This window comes from Arvicola amphibius, chromosome 14, assembly GCF_903992535.2.
Source record: "Arvicola amphibius chromosome 14, mArvAmp1.2, whole genome shotgun sequence".
In the NCBI taxonomy this organism is placed as follows: Eukaryota; Metazoa; Chordata; class Mammalia; order Rodentia; family Cricetidae; genus Arvicola; species Arvicola amphibius.
Genome location: NC_052060.1, coordinates 21,946,177 through 21,955,332, shown reverse-complemented (window position 1 = coordinate 21,955,332; position 9,156 = coordinate 21,946,177). Strand labels below are relative to the sequence as shown.

General features: G+C 36.9%; 1 pseudogene; it reads left to right on the top strand.

Annotated features, from left to right (window-relative positions):
• Nucleotides 1-4,313: 4,313 nt before the first annotated feature.
• LOC119800611 lies at nt 4,314-6,226 on the top strand (annotated as a pseudogene).
• The last annotated feature ends 2,930 nt before the right edge of the window (nt 6,227-9,156 follow it).

Genomic DNA, 9,156 nt, shown 5'->3' with positions numbered 1-9,156 from the left:
AGTCTTTATTTATACACTACAAACAAACATGGTTGCCCATATTAACTAAGATATAAATTTTGCCACATTTCTGTATCCCAACACCCAAAATAGATCAGAGGTGGAGATTAAGCAGAGTATGCAAAAAATAAATGGATAAACTAATAACAGGCTTGCTTCTCATGAGATGAAATCACTGTACTACTGTGGAATAATGCTCTTGTACACTGTGAAGATTTGTCACCTATATTGGCTTAATAAAATGCTGATTGGCCAGTAGCTATCAGGGAAATGCCAATCAAAACAACTCTGAGATATCATCCTTCACCTGTCAGATGGCTAAGATCAAAAACACTAGTAATAGCTTATGATGGAGAGGATGTGGAATAAGGGGAACACTCATCCATTGTTGGTGGAAATGCAAACTTGTACAAAAACTTTGGAAATCAGTATGGTAGTTTCTCAGAAAATTGGAAATCAACCTACTTCAGGATCCAGCAATAACACTCTTGTGAATATACCCAAAAGATGTTCGTTCAATCATCCTACAAAAATATTTGTTCAACTATGTTTATAGCAGCATTATTTGTAATAGCCAGAACTTAGAAACAATTTAGATGCCCCTCAACTGAAAAATGGATAAAGAAAGTGTGGCACATTTACACATTAGAGTACTACTCAGCTGTAAAAAAAAAAAAAAAAAAAAAAAAACAAGGACATCTTGAAATTTGCATGCAAGTGGATGGAAGTAGAAAACATTATCCTGAGTGAGGTAACTCAGACCCAAAAAGATGAATATGGTGTGTACTCACTCAACAGTGAATACTAGCTATAAACAAAGGACATCCTAGGTCAACCCAAAGAAAAACATATATGCACCCACCTGGGGGTTGGAGACAGACAGGGTCACTTGACAGGATTGTGAGCTTGGGAGCAGGGGTGGGGTGGTGGGGGAGGTGGAGTAAAGGGGGGAGAGGCGGAAGAGGAGGAGGGAGAAAGGGAAGGTTGAGGAGAACTTGAGAGAATGGGATGGTTGAGATGGAGGGGTGACAGATGTGAGAGCAAGGAGAGACATATCTTGATTGCGGGAGCCATTTTGGGGTTGGCTCTAAAGAGAAATTCCCAGGAATCCACAAGGATGGCCCCAGTTAAGACCCCAAGCAATAGATGAGAGAGTGCTTGAACTGCCATTGCCCGTACTCAGATCGATGATTATCTTAAATATCACCATAGGCACCATTCACCAAGCACTGCTTATTCGAAAACTGCCAAGAGAAACATCAAGATTACGAGAGAAGAGAACATGCAGGCTGCACTGTCCCAAAGTCCACTGGTCCTTTCTGAGTGAGACTGTTCCCATGGGTTTTTTGCCCCATCTGGAGACCCACTGAATAATTAATTCACTCATATAGTGTTCTGAACGTGTGTTATATAGCTCCCAACAACAAAGTCTAAGTAAAACCACGTTTTTGTTGATAACACTTATTTAAAAATGTCAAAGTTTATGGTGAAAAATTGTTACCCAGAAGTGGTAAAGATATAGTATGGATGACCTAATTATGCAATTTCACTGCTCTATAGTTTTGGTTCATTGTCCCAATTCTGTCCTCTACTATGAGCCTCTGTAAAACAGATGCAGTCATACTTGAAGCACTGTTGTTTACAGTATTATGAATATTATATGACAAGGGATGAGTAAATTATCAAGTACATTGCCCAATTTATACAAATAACAGATAGAGAATAGTAACAATAATAAGTTAAACATATATTTCTTTCAGAATCTTCCCCACATATTCAACCCTAAGTTATGTGTGACATAAAGTAAACAATTCCATTTCCAAAAAGGAACAATTCATAAGCACTTAATATGTAAGACAAGCTCCCTGAAATATATTCCAGATCCTGATTTCAATCAGTATCTAAGTTGAGTCTGATGTCTCATTCATGAGCCCCATCTTGTCCCATCATTGTGTATCTCGTTAAGAAAGGAAATTTCTAGCAGTTAAGAACATAGATGTCTATAACCATAGTTTGCAGGTCCTAACCCTTGTCCTCTAATTGCTATGCAACCTGAAGAGAAACATTTTGAGTCTCTGTCAAAGCATTGACTGCATAGGATTTCTGAAGACATAGAACTGATTGAAAAAAGTAAACATCTAGAGTACAATATGCCATAAAATAGGAAACTAATTCTTATTTTCTATAAAATAAAAGACTAGAGACTATACTGTGGTTTATGCTCAAAACCCAAGCTCCCAGGAGGCTGAGGTGGAAGAAGTGAGATTTCTAATCCTAATATAGAATTACAGAGTGATATCTGAAAGAAACAAAATAATGAGTTGTATAACCCAGATTTGCCTCAAAACTTTAGATTCATGTTGTGATTTATACTAGAATTTATATTATGACCTTAAACCTTCCCACTTGCACATATTTTCATAATTATTTTCCACATCACTATCTCTTGCCATTATTTTCTCAAAACTTAAGGGTAGTATTAGGGATAATTTGTCTATATATTTCTCATACTTAAATTATATACTTGGAATGTATACAAATGTTGTATCTACAATTTGCTGTAATTTAGATATAGCCAGCCCAGTATTTAAAGCATAAGTTCCATCAGCATCAAATTAAATATATCAGGTTGGAGAAAATATAACACTGTTTTCTTCCATCTGTGGCTTTGAATTAAGTAATGTGGAAGGAAAGAATGGTTATTTATAACTAGATGTATATATAACCTTTTCTGAATTTATCCTTTTTTCTTCTAAATTTCTTTTTTAAAACAATATTTTCTCTTTTACATACCAATCCCAGTTCCTACTCCTTCCCTTCCTCCTGCTCCTGAACAACTTCCCCACCCCAGATCCCAGCCCTTATTCTCAGAGAATGTAAGGCTTCCCATGTGAAGCCAATAAAGTCTGGCACATCAATTTGAGGCAGAACCTAAGCCCACCCTCAATGTCTAGGCTGAGCAAGGTATCCTTCCAAAGAGAATGGGTTCCAAAATGTCAGTTCAAACACTAGGGATAAATCTTGGTTCCACTGCCAGGGGTTCCACAGACGACCCCCAACCACACAACTGTTACCCACATTCAGTGGGCCTAGTTTGCACCTATGCAGGTTTCTCTGCAGTCAGGCCAAAGTTAAACTCCAACAAGATCAGGTCAGCAGTTTCTGTGGGTATCACCATCATGGTCTTGACCTGTATGATCATATTTTCACTCCTCTCTCTGGTGTAGAGTGGACTCTTGGAGATCGGCCCAGTACTTAAATGTGAATTTCTGCATCTGCTTCCATCAGTTGCTGGAGGAAGGTTTGTTAATGTGAGTTTCTGTTCTGCCTGATCAAAAAGCCAATTGGTCCCAAAGAAGCACAAAGAAGCTTATATTAATTATAAACTGTTTGGCTTATTATCTCAGGCTTATTATTGACTGACTCTTACAACTTAAATTAACCCATAATTCTTATCTATGTTTAGCCACCTGACTTGGTACCTTTTTACAGTGAGACATTGTTATCTTGCTTGCTTCCTCTGGATCTGACTGGTCATTGCCTCTATGCCTATTCTCTTTCCAGAATTCTCTTAGTCTGGTCACCCCACTTATACTTCCTGCCTGGCTATTGGCCAATCAGCATTTAATTTAACTAATATGAATGATAAACCTTTACATTGTACAAGAGCATTATCCCACAGCAAAGGTTCTATGATGACAATTAAGGTAGTCATCAATCTGAATACAGGGGAAATCCAATACAGGCACTGTCTCTACTATTGGTTAGGGTCTGAGCTGGGGGTCATTCTTGTGGATTCCTGGGAATTTCCCTTCACCAGCTTTACTTTCTCACTTATCAAATTCTATCTGCCTTGACATGAAGTTTTGTGCACAGTGAGAATAAAGTCTATCTCAGAGAAATGTGGAGATGTATGCAAAGATAAAACAAAGGGTTATTTTTGGGAAAAACTATTAGCATAATGTGGACAGTGATCAACTCATGCAAGTTCATTCTTAACAATACATAAGTTTTTGCATCAATATGTCACTAGTCCAATTTCCATTTTTTCCATAACTGTGATAGAGACCATATGTCATTTTCTCATCTAACTACCTTGCACATCATACACATTGGTGACCCATTTAACATTCTGTGTTCAAATACATTTTGGCATATGGTTATATGCCAAAATTCTAGAGATGCAAGTATATCTATAATAGCACATTTACTCCTGTGCACTCTGCACATGCTGTTTTCTCATCTTCTGTCTGGTACCTTAAGACTTAAGGTGTCTTGTATCGTGGGCGACATGGGTCCTGGTTTCTGCTACCATGGGCTAAACGGTTGATTCTCTGGGTCAGCTAACCTGACCCAATCTGGTGCAAAGCTTAAATTGCTGGAAGAAAAAACACAGCTTCCAGCTGAACAAAAAGAAGTGAAGGAAGCAGCTGAAGAAGTCAGAATGGCAGGTCAAGCATGAGGGGAGCAGCCGCCTTATGCAGAACTACGAGAAGATAAATGTAAATTAAATTATAAGATTTTCAGATTTTCCTTTGTCAAAAAAATTGAAAAGTTTACAAGAAGCTTGCTATCACTTGGTAACAGAGATGCAGAAGCAGACCATAGGGTTGGCTTTGCAAGGTAAAGATGTGCTTAGAGATGCCAAAACTGCATCTGACAAGATTTGGCTTTTCTCATCCCAGTGCTAGAAGCCTTATATCGCCTGCAGTGGACTTCAGCAAATGATTTGGGGGTTCTGATAATTTCACCTCCTCAAGATCTGGCCTATCAGACATTTGCAGTTCTATGCATAGTAGGAAAGAATCATGACTTTTCAGCTGGTCTCATTTTTGGTGGAAAGAATTTGAAACATGAAGCTGAGAGGATCAACAACATAAATATACTCATTTGTACATCAAGTCGACTTCTTCAACACATGGATGAAACAATATGCTTCCATGCCACCAATCTTCAGATGTTAGTTCTCAATGAAGCAGGTAGAATCTTGCACATGGGCTCTGCTGAAGAAAGTAAAGGTGAAGGAGAACAAAATCAATCTAGAAAAATGTATTGATGTTTGGAAAAAAATACTATAATCATCTTTAGCCCAAGATCAAAATTTATGAAGGATAAAGAAGAATTTAATGTGAGCAAGTTACCTATTACTGAATATGCTTTGTCTCTTGGTCTTGCTGTAGCTCCACGGATAAGATTTCTTCAGAAAGTGGGAGACGCAGCCAACCAAAGGAGTGGGAAGGAATCAAGTCACGGAAGCAATTCAGTCCAGGGCTCCCTCCCTCACCAATGACAAAGTAGAAGAATTTAGAACTATTTCAGTGAGAAAATGTCCATCCTTCACAAAAGTGGAATAAAGGCTAGAAGAGACAGAACACAAATTGGCCAGTGGTGAGCGTGAAGAATGGGATGAAGACACAGATGATGAAGAAATGGAAGAGGAACTGGAAAAAGCAAGACAGCCTCAAACTGAATCTGTTCTCAATATTGAAGACGCACAGAAGGAGGTCAACGAAGGTCCTATGCAGTTCTTAGACAGAGATGATGATGAGGAAGATGGGCATGATGCTGAAAATCAACATTGGTGACAAAGGAATCTTCTAAATCCAGTGTCAAGGAAAAATTAACCAAAGTTGCAGAATCCAAGGGAGTAATGAAGAGAAATGTTAAAGTGAACAAGAAAATAACATTTACTGCTGAAGTAGTGGCCACAGATTCAAAAATCTGCTTCAAAAGATGTGGAGGAAGAAGATGATACCGGGGGGTATCAACTGAGACAAAGCAAAGGAAAGGCATCAGGAAGAGGACAAATTTAACAAAAGAAGAATATAAGAAAAAAATTAAAGGAAAGCATCGGGAAAGACAGCTAAAAGAAAGAGAAGCCAGAAGAGAAGTCAACAAAAGACAAAGAAAGACCAGAGGTGAAGATGAAACCTTTCTAGAATGGAGTGATGGAGATGTTGGTGGACTTGATCCAAGCACACTTCCAGATCCAGACAAGCACGGGAGTTCTAAAGAATATGAGAGTAAAGATATAAAACACAAGATGAGTGACACCAAGAAGAAGCAAGGAATGAGGGAAAGGAATACCACTGAAATAGACAATGTACAACCCAGAAGTCGTCATGGAAGGAAGGCCAAGTGGGAAACATTAGAACCGTTGGATACAGGCCTGTCCTTAGCAGAGGATGAAGAGCTGGTGTTACACCTACTCAAAAGTCAAAACTAAATATTCACTGTATCTTTCTGGACTTTGATGGACATTATGATGGGGGAAAAAGTTGAAAAGAGCTTTGTGACATTTAGGTACTATGTGTCCCATTTTCAGAGGATACATTCTCTAATGGAAATGATCACATCTCTGTGGTGTTTTTCACAAACTGCGTTTTGAAACATCAAGAAATATACTCAAGGATGTATTGTTCAGTTTCCTATTTTACAGTATGTAGTCTGCTCTGTTAGAATTTGTCAATAGGCTTCTATTACCCACCAGTGGAAATGCTTATTTTGCTTTCACAGTGATGAGGGTTAAACCAAGGCCTTGAATATGGTAGACAGGTGCTTTACTGATGAGCTTATGTCTAGTCTCTGTTTGTTTTACAGGCGGGTTCTAAATCCCTTGCTCATGTCCATTTTTCATAAAATACAGAAAAATTAATATTATTAAATGGTTAATAATTTTATGTATGTTTGATTATCTCCAAAGATACAGTATAATGGACCAGGCCTAATATAAAAATGAGTATTTTTAACTGAGTTCATAAAAATAAATATATTTCCTATAATGTAAAAGTAATATTTTTAGAATAAAGGTGCTAATCCATACTCCTATGAAAGTTTCCTTAAATAATTTACAAAAAGGGCAAAAGTCCAAAAATTTCTGTCATAGAGTTAGACAGCCATATGCACATGGCTATAACTGTAGTCCGGGTGAACCATTTCTTATATGCTCTGTCATCTTACCTACATAAAACATATGGACAACCATTAAAAATATCAAATATTTAAGAGTACATATTGATTTTGTATACGTATTTCTGCCCTCTCCTGAGAATTCTAATGATCTAATCCTAAAAGTAGCCTTAGATCAATAAAACAATAATTTGATTCACAAGGAACACAGGATTGGACAAAATTTAGATGATTTTTAAGATGTTTTCATAAGCAGGGTGACAGAGGGGAGGATGAAAAATGAATTTGCTGTACATGAGGAAGCTGCATAAGAAACTTTCCCACAGCAAAAGATATTCATAACATCATTTGACTTGTTCCTATAACTTCAATAACGTAAGAACTAATGTATGGAACAGGGAAATCTCGTTAAAATGTGTAGAGTCAGGGAGTCAATACTTTGAAAAAGACACATATGAAAAGCAATGCTAAGTTGAGGGACAGATTAAGATAGACATTTGCATTATTGGCACTAGACTCAACAAAACTGTGGCATGGAGCTCGGTAAGACAACCAACACAGATATGAAGAGGAACAGTGAGCTCACCCATGCCTCATCTGTTCTGTGAACTAGGATAAACATATCAAGACTTCTAACAAAAAAACAGGACAAAAATTCCCTAAGAAGAAACTTATCATTCCATCTATAAACATTAATAAATGTCCTCAGTGACATGTCGTTTGTCCCTTAATTGTCTTACAGGAATAGACATATCTTGCCTGTATAAGAAAACACTCAACTTGAAAACACACATACTATAAAGAAGAAAACAATCTTTAGAAAATATAAACCAGGCAGAGAGAGAGAAGAAGCATAAGTCCACAACTTGTTTCTTCAAATGAAGCAGAATATATTCCATTCATAACCTAAATAAAGGCGCTATATATTTAACAAGTACCTTGTAAGCAAGAAATGGTCCTTCAAAGTTAAAAATGGGGTCACCGAAATCCTACTCTTCTGAGGCTACTACTATTGGCAGCAAGGATATTGGAAGGTTCATAGAATTATCCAAAATCCAATTTAAAACAATTTTAACATGATAAATGTAAAAATTAATTTTATAGGTTTAATCAAGACAATACAAAATATACCTAATAGAATAAAGAAATAAAACTATCATTCAATAACATTTCTCACTGTTAAAAGTGACGTCCTGGGTCAAAGCCCTGGAGCTCTTGCAGGGCACATTCTCAGCATTCACATGGTGGCACACAACTGTAACTCCAGTCCCAAGGTGATCCAACCCCTTTTACTGGCCTACATAGATATCAGGCATACATGTAGTACACAGATGTATGAGTAGACAAAACATCCATTGATTAAAATATAAATTAATTAATTAAAAGATGTCCTCCTATTGAAAGTTCACTATACTTATTTCAAGACAGTTGGGAAATCCCATAGTGATTATTCCTACACAATCAATTACTAGGCTGCCTGGATAGAACATCAATCTCCAAAACTTACTGCTTAATAGTCCATATAGAAAGCATCTCTCTGCTCAGATTTCTCTTTGCAAAACTACTAGATCATTGTAAATACAAAACTATTAAAATGCATGTGTCCTTTTTGAAATTGTGTTACAAAGTACTAAAGAATTGATTATTCTTATAATTTATACTAGGCAAGAAATAACAAGGGATGAAAGGTAGTTCAGTCTACAATATGCTTGCTGTGAAGTCTTGATGACATAAATATGATCCCAGGACAAGGAGCTAAACTTGTACCTGACATGATAGTTCTATAGAAACAGAAAGAGAAGATCCCCTGGCTTTCTGATCAACTACCTTAGCTGTTTAGCAAGCTCATGCTTTAGTGAGAAACAAAAATAAAGAGAGAAGGAGAGGGGGGAGGGAGAGAGAGGGAGCAGGAATTGAATAAATTTTAGAAAAAAAATCAAACTAGAATTCTATATCCAGCTAAGTTGTTCCTTATATGGCATCAGAGAAAATATATACTTGGAACTTGAACATCATTATACTTTCATTTTGTTCTTTAAATTCTTCTTTCTATCTTTTCCAGCATGTTCTTTCTTTCTTTCTTTCTTTCTTTCTTTCTTTCTTTCTTTCTTTCTTTCTTTCTTTCTTTCTTCTTTCTTTCTTTCTTTCTTTCTTTCTTTTTATTTTATTATTTTTTGGGTGAGCTTAGAGACAGGGTTTCTCTGTTGCTTTGGAGCCTGTTCTGAAACTAGCTCTTGTAGACCAGGC